We start from the raw sequence: 14,255 nt of genomic DNA on the forward strand, positions 1-14,255 counted from the left end.
GATAAAATGATGCTTGATGCCTCCCTGTTACGGTGGCCAGGAAGTGCCAAACTAAACAACAAATTGCAAAACTAATAACAAATCTAAAAGCAAAATCAAAATGACAAATCTGCGTATTCACAGCATTGTTCACTCATAGCTATCCCATTCCAACAAAACACCTACCTTTTCCGGTCTGACTGATTTGTCGTTGTGTTCTCTGACTCGTCGTTGTGGTTTGCGAATTGTTATTTTGTTTCCCGATTTGTTGTTGTGTTTAATGGTTTGCTGTTTTGTTTTGAATGATGTGACATTGCGTTATCAGATTTGTCATTTTGGTTTTAGATTTGTTATTAGTTTTGCCATTTGTTGTTTTGTTTGGCACTTCCCGGCCACCGATAAACTTCTGTTGATGTGGGTGGTTGCCCACCACCTAAAATACAAACTATGACATTGTCTTCCTATGGTTTAGAACAGGACTTCACAACTTTACAACAAGCCACACAATTCATGTCCACAATAAAGTTTTACTTTTCCATGTGCATAAGCACTGAAACACTTCAAACATCTGGACACACACTTTCTAGTTTGCATGAAATAACGATCTCGACAAAATGAATTCTCTGTGTCCTGAGGGTCTGATAGGTGAACGTGAGCAGATGGAAGCAGTTTTAATTTCAGTAAACTAAAATAACCTTGGTTCACGCAGTTCATGTGAAATCTGTAGAATTTTAAAACAGCACAGAATTCCTTAGATGCCCTCAGCGGCGGCTGTGAAGCTTCAGCTAACCCAAGCAGATGAGATCAGATTATTATCAGACCTGCTGAAGCAGAACTTTACTTCTGAGCCTGAAGGGAAAGACATGGACAGTCTAAGACCTTCGGCGGGCAACAAAAGATTCTTAACATTAAGGTGTGAAGTTTTACAAACTGTAAACAGAAAGAAAAGGCCGGGTGCGTTAATCTGATTTCAACTCTCTGAAGACAGTGTCTGAATAATTTCCCACGACACTCGCTGATCATCTTTTCATATGTTTGATATCAGAGACAGCAGTGCTGAATGGTAATACCTGTGAATGTTTCACTGCCCTTCAAACACTTTACACTCTACAGGTGCATTATGGGTTTAAAAAGTCTCAGAAAAAAGTTATTTACACCCTAACCAACTGAATTAGAACTATCTTGATCGGCACGTGACGATGTGGTTCTGAATTCCGTATTTAACACAGTGACACATTCATACCCACATGAAAAAAATACTATACTTTACTACAGTATTTAAAACAGTTTAGTTTAATACAGAATAATATATATAGTGATATACTGTATATTATACTATAGTTAAATTACTCAAATAAAGTAGAGTATACTACAGTACAATGCATGATAGTTTACTATAGTAAATACAATAGCATACTATACCTTGTTTTTTCAAGCGTATATTCGTGTTTTTGTACAATTTGTTTTGCCCTATGGTGATAATCGGTAAAAAAAAAATTCTAATTACCACACGCTTTTGTTTGACACAAATTCAAATACCTTGAAAGTGTTTAAGTTTTCCCGTGAGATCAGGTTGACCAATCATTCGAGCCATAAAAGTCATGTGACATCTACACACTCAGGAACCTCAGGAACGCAGGCAGTTCTGAAGGGTGACAACGAAGCAAACTGAACCAACTGATGGGGAGGCCAATGAAACTGAATGGATCTTAGACATTTACATTTAGGCATTTGGCAGACGCTATGCTCTAACCACTGAGCTACAGGAAAGCTGTAGACAACATCACGTACCTTTTTCGCACAAACACAGAATCCAAACGGGCGGTGAACTCTTTCAGGTGGAATGGCAGAAGCTCTGGAGTGAGTTTTATCTGATGGATGAGAATTGAGAGGCAGATCGATAGAGATCACAGCCTAAATGAAGAGTGAGTTTAATTGGCTTAGTGTTATTGACTGGTGTGCCCGTCTGCCGTCGATTTGACTCCGACTCTACATGAACTTCACATCCTCAGTGGAGTTCAGCCTCTTCATTAGACAGACCAGAGATTCAATGAGGAACGTCCAAAATAATTCAGACAAGTGTCTGTCACACTTCAATTTATAGCCAAGACTCAGTAACAAACCTTTGAGATTTCTTCGAAACAATTAGAACATTCAGGAAGGGTTAAAGAGCCTTGTTTATAGTCTGTGCTGACCTGTAAAGAGTCATTTCGAGTTATTTCGGAAAATATTTAGTAAAATATACAAAATAAAAAAGTTCTTTTATAAAATAATAAAATTGTTAGAAAATAAAAAAGTTCTTTTATAAAATAAAATACTAAAATTATGTTATAAAATAAAGTACAATTATCTTACAAAATAAATTAATACAATTGTTATAAAATAAAACAATAAAGTTATTTTATAAAAAACAGTTCAAACTCCTTGAGATTTTATATTAAAGCAGGGGTTCCCAAACTTTTCAGCCCAAGACCCCCAAAATAACAGTGCCAGTGACTCGAGACCCCCACTATCATCGGAGGTGGCTAAAGTATACAAACGTTGCGTTCAACAGCACACATGCGCTAATTAAAGGCAGAGTAGATCATTTGGAAAATGCTAATGTTTGCCTTCTAGCAGTGCAATCATAGGATCCCTCCCTCTCGCGAATCACCATCCAAAGCCACACCTCCTCCAAAACACATGAGCATGCGCACAGACCAGAAGCTGTTGGATGGGTTCCAGTGAGGTCATGTCACATTCGCCGGTGAGAAAACATCACAGTACAAAGTGAATTACATTCCTACAATAACGAACATCTCCAGATACCTGCTCTCTGTCCGCCGCTGCCTGCACATCGCACATGAGCGCGCTGATGACGTGTGATGTCTGCGTGAACAGGGTGCGCAGTGGGATGCAAAATACGCTGACTGAAAGTGTACACATGACGTATCACTGCCCTCGGACCGTGGACAGTAATTGCTCCAACGTTTTTTTGACGCTACACCTTTCCCAGAAGATATTATAAAAATACCAATGTTTCACTTTACTTATTGATTGCTATCAGGATGTTAAGAGACTTCCAACCAGCATGACAAAAAACGTTTTTAGACAGGATTGCCTACTCAGCCTTTAAATCAATCCAAACACGCTCATAATGACAACACAAAAGAACACAGTGTAACATAATATTGTTTTATAGTAATTTACTCATTTCTTTACTTGTTGTTATACATAAACCATAACTTATTACAACAGATGGTCAGATTTTAGTCAGTCTGCACACCTTGAGCACAGATCATTTGTTTTTAATGTTATTTACATTTACTTTCATTGTGCTCCAAACTTTCCCCAGTCCAACATAAAAGGAGTTGTTTTCAAGATTCTCACATTTCAAGTTTTCGTTTTGCCGCTGTTTGCAATGATCAGTTATAAAATGTACACTCCGTGGGAAATTTGTGATTTGATCATTAAACCTTCTCGATTGTTTCACAAAATCCTCTGAGGTTGTTAAAGTATACGAACGCTGCGTGCAATGGCGCACATGCAGGTCTAACATCCTCAAGGGTCACGATCAAGGGGAAAGAAATTCGAAAGGCCGATGGCTTTCATATGTATGGTTTTATTTTTAATTTCACTGATATTTTTATAGTTTGTTATACTTATGCATAAAATATGCTATTTCTAATTATTTGAAAAAAAAATCGATTTCTGGAAATCATCCCCCCGGGGGGTCGTGACCCCTACTTTTGTGAACCCCAGTATTAAAGTATAGTTTATAAGACAAGATGGGATGTAAAACAATGTGAAAAAGTATTTAAGATAATATCACACTTGAATAAATTGTTTTTGTAAGGGGTGGAGCTGTAAAATTCATTCTGATATAGCTCAGATATTTTGTGAATTTGTTGAGAAACGTTTGAGTTCATAGTGAGATCTTTAATGTTTCCGTGCAGATTTTGACAAATTCGAGCACAGTTTGTGTTCTTGAGATCTGTGAGATAACTGTGAGATTACTGTGAGACTACTGTGAGACAACTGTTAGACAACTGTTAGACAACTGTTAGACAACTGAGACTACTGTGAGACAACTGTGAGACTACTGTGAGACAACTGAGATTACTGTGAGACTACTGTGAGACAACTGTTAGACAACTGTTAGACAACTGTTAGACAACTGTTAGACAACTGTTAGACAACTGAGACTACTGTGAGACAACTGTGAGACTACTGTGAGACAACTGAGATTACTGTGAGACTACTGTGAGACAACTGAGATTACTGTGAGACAACTGTGAGACTACTCAACTCAACTCAACTTTATTTATATAGCGCTTTTACAATTTTCATTGTTACAAAGCAGCTGTACATGAGACACATTGACTACAAGCAAAACAATCAAAGTTGTACCTGCAAAAACAAGAAAAGGTTGAAAACACAGAAGACAGACACACCCACAACAAAACACTCCACACACACAACACGCACCAACACACACAGACACAGAGACACACACACACACGGATGCGCACGCACACACACACACACACAACACACACACACACGTACGTACACAGACAAGTACGCACACACACACACGCTCAGTGAGAGCACACATTTAGGATAAAGGAGAGAGAAGCACAGGTCAAATATAACAGATAATAAATTCCTATATGCAATATTAATTAAGTAAAACTTTAAGATTCTAAAGCAGCCCCCCCGGTCAGGCAGATAGTGCAAAAACAGTATGCAAACGGTGGCGAGGAACCCAAAACTCTAATGAGAAAAAAAAACTCAGGAGAACCCAGGCCCAACCAGGGGATTCCAGTTCCCCTCTGGCAAAAGCTGCTGCCTCTGCACAAGCTCCAGAGAACTTGCACAACAAGGCTAAATAAAATAAATAAACTTAATAATAAAATAAATTATAGTTTAAGATTATCATTAATAATCTAATAGCATTTGAAATTTTGTGGTGAAGACATGTCAAGAGACCGCGTCCTTCTTTATCCAGCTCTATCATCTCAGCTCTTGTCAGGTCCCCACTTCCCATTCTCCGCTCTACCATCAGGTCAGGCCATGAACTGCATCCTGCTCGCTGTGGTAACCTTGGAACAATGAGACAAGACTGGCTGAGAGTAGAGTACTGTTCTGTACTCTTTGATGCAACAAGTACATCAGTTGTGTTTTTGGTTCCGGTTGATCTAACTAATGCAGCCTAAACCCTCAGAAGATTTATATTATGGAAGAGTAGTGTATGCAAGATTAAAAAGATGCGTCTTTAGTCTAGATTTAAACTGACAGAGTGTGTCTGCCTCCCGGACAGTGCAGGGAAGACTATTCCAAAGTTTAGGCGCTAGATAGGAAAAGGATCTACCACCTGCACTTGATTTTGAAATTCTAGGTATTACCAATTGACAGGACTACAGTGAGACTACTGTGAGACTACTGTGAGACAACTGAGATTACTGTGAGACAACTGTGAGACAACTGTGAGACTACTGTGAGACTACTGTGAGACAACTGAGATTACTGTGAGACAACTGAGATTACTGTGAGACTACTGTGAGACAACTGAGATTACTGTGAGATTACTGTGAGACAATTGTGAGACAACTGTGAGATTACTGTGAGACTACTGTGAGACTACTGTGAGACAACTGTGAGACAACTGTGAGACAACTGAGATTACTGCGAGATAACTGTGAGATAACTGGGGGGTTCTCTCTAAATGAAACCCAATCAAAAGTCTCCATTTAGAAACTATTGAATAATTGATTATATTTGATGTGTATTTTTTGTTCTTCTGGGATCTCAGCAGATGACCGTCTCATTTACGGCTGTGAAATATGCAAGCGTTGTGTTTGATTCTGACAGATCACATGCACACTCAACATGCCGTCGCCTTTAATAATGCATCTCACGCATATTCACTGAAATGAAACCAGCTTTATCATCTTTAAACAGACGTGAGGATATATCATTCAGTGTGCACAGAGCTCACGTACAGGTTTATGTCTTCAGAATGAGTCAAAGTTGAGTCCCAGGACTTTTCTTCTGTTAAACAGCTGTAATGAAACGGTGGTGCTGACACAGATGTGTGATCAGCGCCAGATTCTTCACAATGTAATTACAGGAGCGTTTCAAGACTTCAGGAGATGTAAAAGTGTTAGGATTTACGATTAATGTGCTCAGCAGAGCCATTCCCTGGAGAAATGGCTAGACTTCTGCATCTCTCGCTACCTTTATAAAACCTCCGGATGAGACCAGGATAAAGCTTCCTGTATGAAAGACTAATCACTTTCCTGACAAAAAGATTTGAGCAATGTCTCAAACTGTGCTGAGATTTGTGAATGAAATTAAACCACCATACATTTCTGCTCAGTTTTACATTCAGACCTGATGTCTAAGCTGTAGAATGCAGAGGATTTTTCACTTGGGTTGTGCATTTCTCGGCGTGCATGCGTGTGTGATGATGTCATATGACAGCCGATTCTAATGAGTTGGAGTTTTGAATATATCTGGCTGTAACTGCAGGTTTGTATTTAATCTCAATTACAGTTTGAGTTCTTATTCATAATTGATCAAGAGTTTGCATCAGCAATAACCGCTCACATCCTTCATTAATATTCATCTGAGAATCTGGAAGTGATTTTAACGCCACATTATTTGTGCACTATAAATCATTCAAAACATTTGGTGACTGTCTTCAAATGAACAACAACGTTATGTATAAGCCATTATGAATGACGAAAGTCTTGAGTGAATAAAACACACTGGTGATTAAAGAACTCAACTGATCAACTGGGTAATCAACGACCTGAACGACTTCTATTGTCGTTTTGAAATGCAGAGTCTCACCCTTCACACCCGCCCTGACCCTATCTCTGCTATACCATTAACACCTTCTCTTGACACTCAACCTGCACTTAAGATCTGTGAAGAGGATGTGTGCCAGCTTTTCCGCAAACAAAAGATCAGAAAAGCACCAGGCCCAGACAATGTCTCACCCTCCTGCCTGAAAGTCTGTGCGGAGCAGCTGTCGCCCATCTTCACTAATATTTTTAGCAGATCTTTGGAGCAGTGTGAAGTCCCTTCATGCTTCAAACGCTCCACCATCATCCCTGTACAGAAGAAACCCAAAATCTCTGGACTTAATGACTACAGGCCTGTTGCTTTAACATCTGTGGTCATGAAGTCATTTGAGAGACTTGTACTGGCCCACCTGAAGGACATCACCAGACCACTTCTTGATCCCCTCCAGTTTGCTTACCGAGCAAACAGGTCTGTGGACGATGCAGTAAACATGGGACTGCATTACATCCTACAACACCTAGACAGACCAGGGACTTACGTCAGGATCCTGTTTGTAGACTTCAGCTCGGCCTTCAACACCATAATCCCAGACCTCCTCCTGCCCAAGCTTACCCAGCTCTCTGTGCCAACCTCTACCTGTCAGTGGATTATTAACTTCCTGTCGAACAGGCAGCAGCTAGTGAGGTTGGGAAAATTTAAATCCAGCACATGTACCATCAGCACCGGAGCTCCTCAAGGATGTGTTCTTTCTCCACTGCTATATTCACTCTACACAAACGAATGCACCTCTACAGACCCTTCTGTCAAACTCCTGAAGTTTGCAGATGACACCACAGTCATTGGCCTTATTCAAGACGGTGATGAATCTGCCTACAGAAAGGAGGTTGCTCAGCTGGGTGCCTGGTGTAGTCAAAACAACCTAGAGCTGAATGCATTCAAGACAGTGGAGATGATAGTGGATTTCAGAAGGAACCCTCCATCACTTCCTCCCCTCACCAACCTGGACAGCACTGTGGATACTGTGGAGTCATTCAGGTTCCTGGGCTCCACCATCTCTCAGGACCTGAAGTGGGAGTCCCACATAGACTCCATTGTAAAGAAGGCCCAGCAGAGGTTATACTTCCTCCGTCAATTGAGGAAGTTCAACCTACCACAGGAGCTACTGACCCAGTTCTACTCAGTGGTCATCCAATCTGTTCTGTGCACTTCAATTACTGTTTGGTATGGCTCGGCCACCAAATCAGACCTACGAAGACTACAACGGACAGTTCGTAGTGCTGAGAAGATTATTGGTGCTCCTCTGCCCACACTTCAGGACGTGTACGATTCCAGAGGGAAAAACAGGGCAAGAAAAATCATCATTGACTCCACACACCCAGCACACAGTCTTTTTGATCTGCTGCCCTCTGGCCGGCGCTTTAGAGCACCAAACACCAGGACTTCCAGACACAGAAGCAGCTTCTTCCCCCAGGCAATCTCCCTCCTAAACACATAACTGCTCCTTAAGAGCAATATTCCACTTCACTACTCCTATAGTGTGCACTATAGTGCCTTATTATATCTGCATTTTATTTATACATGTATATAACACTACCTCTACTTACTACATTATCCATTTGCACAAGTGTACATACAATCTGTTCATATGTATATTCTACTATATACTACCCTGTACAATCTCTTATATGTTATTATCCCCCATTTTCTGTAAAATAGATTTTATTTTATATATGCACAATTTAGAATCTTTTAGACTGTAAATCGTATTATATTGTATTGTCATTGTGTTGAATGTCTGTACTAGAAGCTTCCAACACCAAAGAAAATTCCTTGTGTGTGCAAGCACACTTGGCAATAAAGCTCTTCTGATTCTGATTCTGATCAATGTTCATGAAACATCTCCTCCAGGATGGAGACTCTGAATAAAATTTAAAGAATGTCTCAGCGTGAGTTTACATTCTCGGCACGTCTCACCTCTTTTCCATAATGATGAAGCTTTTGAGACTCCAGAATCTATGAATCTGCTTTCATCGGCACATTTTCAAGAATTCATTAACTGTCCGTGGGTCACATTGACTGTCCTTTCCCTCCTTTTTTAGAATTTTCAGGAATCTCATTAAATGGTTTATCTGTTTATCTGTGCTTCTGTCTGTCTGTATAAAAAATATTTGAGAAAACTGATTTTATTTTATAAGAGAATTGTATAACATTATTTTATAACATAATTTTAGTATTTTTATTTGATAAACTATCATTATTATTATTTTATAACATTTTTATTATTTTATTTCATAAAATAATTGTATTAATTTTATTTGTATTGTTGTATTAAATATGTTATTTACAATCATCTTTATACCTTTAGGTTCCCTATATGTAAAAAAGCAAAGTGTGCTTCAGCAGTGAAGAATCATTTTATTTTTATTTCCTTTTTATAATTTTCAGGAATCTCATTAAAGCGTTTATCTGTTTTCAGCTTTTGTATGTCTGTATACATTTTTTTTTAGGAAACTGATTTTATTTTATAAGAGAATTGTACTTTATTTAATAAATAACACTTTAAAACATGATTCCGCAGTTTAGTTGTTTCTACTTAATTTTCTTAAGTTGACTCAACTTGTAGTTTCTGAATTTGTTCATTCAACTTAACATCTTAAGTTTTTACTGTCTCAACTAGTTTGTAAGTTGACTTGACAAGAGTATTTGTAAAAACACAGGTTGAGTCAATTCATTAGCAATCACGTTCGTGTTCTCAGCATTTACCGCCAGATCAGCACGTGCAGCACGAAGCTGACTGAAGATGGCCATGATGGAAAGACTGTCATCAAATTTGGTAAGTAAACGTTTGTTTATATTCACACAATAACTTGACATAACAATGACATATGATCTAATACTCTATTATTTACAGCGTTATGATATAATCAGTTGCATGAAGACTTTAAGTTGAATGAACTTCATTTTTAGTACAAACAACTTGAAAAAGTAAGTTTACGATTTTCAACTAAACTTTGTAAGTCCAGGTAACTTGAAAAAAGTTGTTGGGACAAAAAATGTGTTATGTCAACTAAACTTTCTAAGTTGAAAATACTTAGAAGATTAAGTAAATGAAACTTAACTGAGTCAAAGCAAAAAGATAACTAAAAAATGTAAGTTGAGTGAACAATTTTGAAACAAGTATATTAAGCCGTATAAAAAATACTGAGTCGAGAGTATACTTAAAAGTAGAGATGCACCGCAACTACATTTCACCATCAATACAGACAGAGTGATATCTGCCGATACTGATTCGGTACTTGAAATTCATATTTATTCACTTTCTGAATGTTATTTATTCATATAATGACTATTAATATTGAACATCAAACTGGTGATGTTTCTCAACATTTTCTGCATACAGATAACAAATTCATTGCATTTTCATGTCCTCTTTTTGGATTGACATCGGCTCTGATCATCAGCTTGCTTTTATTGACCGATATCAATTAGGAGTATATCGGTGCATCTCTATACTTAGAAGTGTACTTTCTTAAACTAAACCTAAACATGTTATTCAATTATTCACTAGTTCACTTGTATTGTAGTGGCAGTACAAATGAAAAATACAGTTCAGTATACAGTACTACTCATCTTTTACACTTCAAAAGAATACTTAAAAGTGGCCCAATTTAAGTGTTGTGGAACTAGTACATTCATATAAGTATACTGACTATACTTAAATATACTCAACAAAATTAACTTTATTTTTACAGGTTCTGTAAGTGTACATCAGTTTCATTGTCTGTTTAACTTCTCTTAAAGAACTAGTTACAGATCTGACACAAAGCTGCTATCTTAATGAAACACACAGTCATTCATCAGAGCGGTTTAAATGAAAACATGATGCTCAGAAATGCTGTCTAGAACTTACCAGGTTTTAGAACAAAGCTGATATGTTGTCCGAGCCACTGGTAATCTTTGGGTTTGATGTGGTTCAACTCTGTGCTGAAATATCAGAATAAAAAGAAAGATGTCTGGTAAGAAATAAATCACATTTAACGCCTATACAGTATACGTGAACCTTTTCAAAATAAGTGTAAAGTGTATGTCTGACAGTGGGATTTAGAAAAGTCTTAATCACAGTCGAGGATGTTGTGGATAAACCCAGACGGTTGTCAATACTTCACATACACAGAGACTGACGCGCTGAAGACTCAGAGGATAAGAGTGAAGCGTTGCCAGATCCTCTCATCTCCGAGCGGGGAGACCGTGCCTGATCTCGCGTGGATAAAACCCTCTGAATTATCCCGAATCCTGTCGACCGGCAAGACATTTCTTATTTTTGGTGTTTTAATACCCGGAATCTTCAGCTGTATGTGGGTTTGTGTCTCAACGAGACTGCTGTATGACAGATTCATGTTTTATATGTTTAGATGTCGTGATTCTGCCCTTTCGTGTCATGTCTTTCTTGATCTTGTAGCAGAATCACGGCAGGATCTCTTGTTTTATGTGAGAAAGCCATGAGTTGTTTACGTTTTACATCTCATGTGCTTTCTTGTGTCTTGTCATTGGCCCCGCCCCTCTCGTTTCATGTATTGCTTCCCTGCCGTGTCTAATGTTTCCCACCTGCCCTTGTTGATTACCCTTCGTTTGTCTTCCCTATAAAATGCCCTCATGTTTCATTGTCCTGTGTTCGGTCATTGTGTGTGGTGTCCTTGCGTTCAGTGTACTCCTGTTCTTGTTTGCCTCCCTAGCCTGCTGTTATTGCCTGTTCCTGCTGTTTTCGTGAGTCTAGTAAGTGTCCAGTTTAGTTTATGTCAAGTGTGGTTATCTTAGTTTAGTGTCAGTTAGTCTTCGTCCTGTTTATCCTGTTATTCTGTTATCCCCATCGTGGGTCTTTGTTTTGTTTCTTTGTTTAAATAAAATCTGTTTTGTTAACCCCTTCATCCCCGTTGCAATTGGGTTCTTCCACTGCTGTTCATGACATTTAGATATCTGCTCTCCAGACCACACACATTCAACATCAATCAATTAACTTTAAAAATATATAAAAGTGATATCCAGCTATGAAAAATGTTTCACTTTGTTTATATTCCTTTACACAGGCTTTAATCAAGTGAACAGTTTGACTGGAAATGAAAGGGGACCGATTTCTCATCACAACACAGCTAATCAAGGTTAAAAGCCATATGTCTAGTATTCAAAACAACTGTGGTCCTCATTAAATCATCATTTTCTCTTGTGAGTGATTGATGGGAAAACAAGGCAGTGTAAATCTCTCTCTCTCTCTCTCTCTCTCTCCTGACATCCCGACTGATGCCCATCATGTAACTCTGCTCAGACACACACATGAGCTTGTCACATTCACCACTAATAAGTATGAATGACACCAAATGACAGACGTCTTCACCATCTCTAAATAATCCATAAACAAGTCTTCATTTCAGATAAATCCCTCAAGTGATGACATCACATCTGTTGCTCTTTACCTCATGTTATTCTCAAGAACAGATGCGCTGAGATGAAGATGACGCGTTCATTAAAGAACAAGAAAGGACGCAGATCCAGCGTTACAACTTAAACATGTTTGACTCTGAACTTTAAAAAGCGCAGCCATTAAATAGCATGAATGGCCAAAAAAAGAGAAAACACAAAATAAACTAAATTAAAGATGAATTTAACTAAAAGCATGATTTATTTGACTTCAATATATAATAAATAAATACATACTAAGATGATATTGTTTTGTGAATTATTCTGTCCATAACAATTCTGTAGTGAAACTCTTATTGTGCCTTCTGTCAATCTGAATTTTAACTAGAAAAAAACAGGCTTATCAACTTTGTTAATGTTGGCATGAAATTAAAAATGATCATTCTAATTGTTTTACACAGTGGTGTAGAATTTATTATAGATGATTTAACCGTGCACACCATCATTATTTTTTTCTTAATTTGCGCTTGTAATCTTTAATCAGAAACGTTAAGCTCCTCCCCCTCTGGAAACAACTTCACTTCTGTCTGGAGGGAGGCGCGAGGGCGGGGCTGCAATGACTGACAGATTGCAAATGGCGTTCAAATCTTTCACCTTTTAACGATCCAATCATTCCCAGATCCAAGTCCTGCCCTACATTGTTGTCTCATTTCAGAAGTCGTTTCACTCAGGTATACGTCGCGATACGGAAAAAAAGACAATCGCTACTTCCGTTTCATGTCGACTTTAAGGGAGAAGAAAACATCCTACAAGCAAACTTCACAGTTTTTTTCCTTTTGTGCAAGTTCACATGTCAAATACAGGAAATCGAATGGTGCCGATACCTTTTTAAAATGTATTTTTTTATTTTGTTTTTCTCTTTTTCGGTCAATAAATCACAAGTGTAGGGAAACCATTTTGAACCGTTGTGACTCTTAAGACAAAATGTTAAATGGGTCTAAAACCACCATCTACTAACATAACGTGACAGTGAATGCTTTACAATATTCTCAAACATTACATGTCGTGTTAACTCAATAACAATAATCATCATTATTAATATTATAGTGTTAATAAAACAGAACCAAAATGTGTGTTTTGATGTTAAACCTACAGAACGACTGTATAAAATATCATCATCACGGTTTCTAACAGCCGTCTCTGGTTGCTTTTCACTGTTACAGCAAGGTCAGTGTTTTAATCTTTGGCCAAGTGAAAATTCTGCTGTATGTGGTAGAATTGGAGCCCCCCCGTCCCCCCGCCCGACCCTGAGCTAATGTTTAATGTCGGTGATGCCCTTTTCAACTGGGTCAGAAACACTCGGGATGAAAGGTGTAAACGCATCGCTTCAAGGTCCTGTTGTCTTTATTCTGCAAACACATGCAAACTTCTAACGTGGGTTGACGCGCGCTCGGGCAGGTGAGTCCCACGGCTCCCGGCTGCGGATGAGAATTATGGGATTTATATTACGGCCGTGAAATTTGGCTGATCTGCGTTTTTTAGATCAATCGGTGGCGTGATTAGAACAGCAAAACACAGAGAGGTTTGTGTCGGTCTGATTAATTGTTATAAATGTACCTGTGAAAGTAAGTTCACATGAGACGGAGTAAGCAATATGATGCGTGCTCGTGATTCTGGACGGCCGAATGTTTCCTTTGCATTTCCGTTTTTATTGCCGTCTATTCCACGCCATTGCACACGCGACAGGATGCAAAACCAATTTGTTTCGTTTTTTATGTTAAACTTTCCATTAACATCCCACATAACAAATGACGGTCGGTGTAAAATGCTGGACGTACATAAATCTAATGCTATCGGGGATCACTGAGTTTGAACTGTGAAGTTACTTCATTTGTATTAACTTTATGACGCAGAAGCCTGACTGTCATTGTGTTGTACGATCAGCGCTAAAACAACACATCCAATCATGTTCTCTTAAAGAAACAGTACATGCATTTACCTTTCAAACCCGTATGATCCCAGAGGAAAATGTTAGCGCTCACATGTCGCTTTTTCATACCTCAGGAGATCTG

The sequence above is a fragment of the Triplophysa rosa genome, linkage group LG10 (genome assembly GCF_024868665.1).
Source record: "Triplophysa rosa linkage group LG10, Trosa_1v2, whole genome shotgun sequence".
In the NCBI taxonomy this organism is placed as follows: domain Eukaryota; kingdom Metazoa; phylum Chordata; class Actinopteri; order Cypriniformes; family Nemacheilidae; genus Triplophysa; species Triplophysa rosa.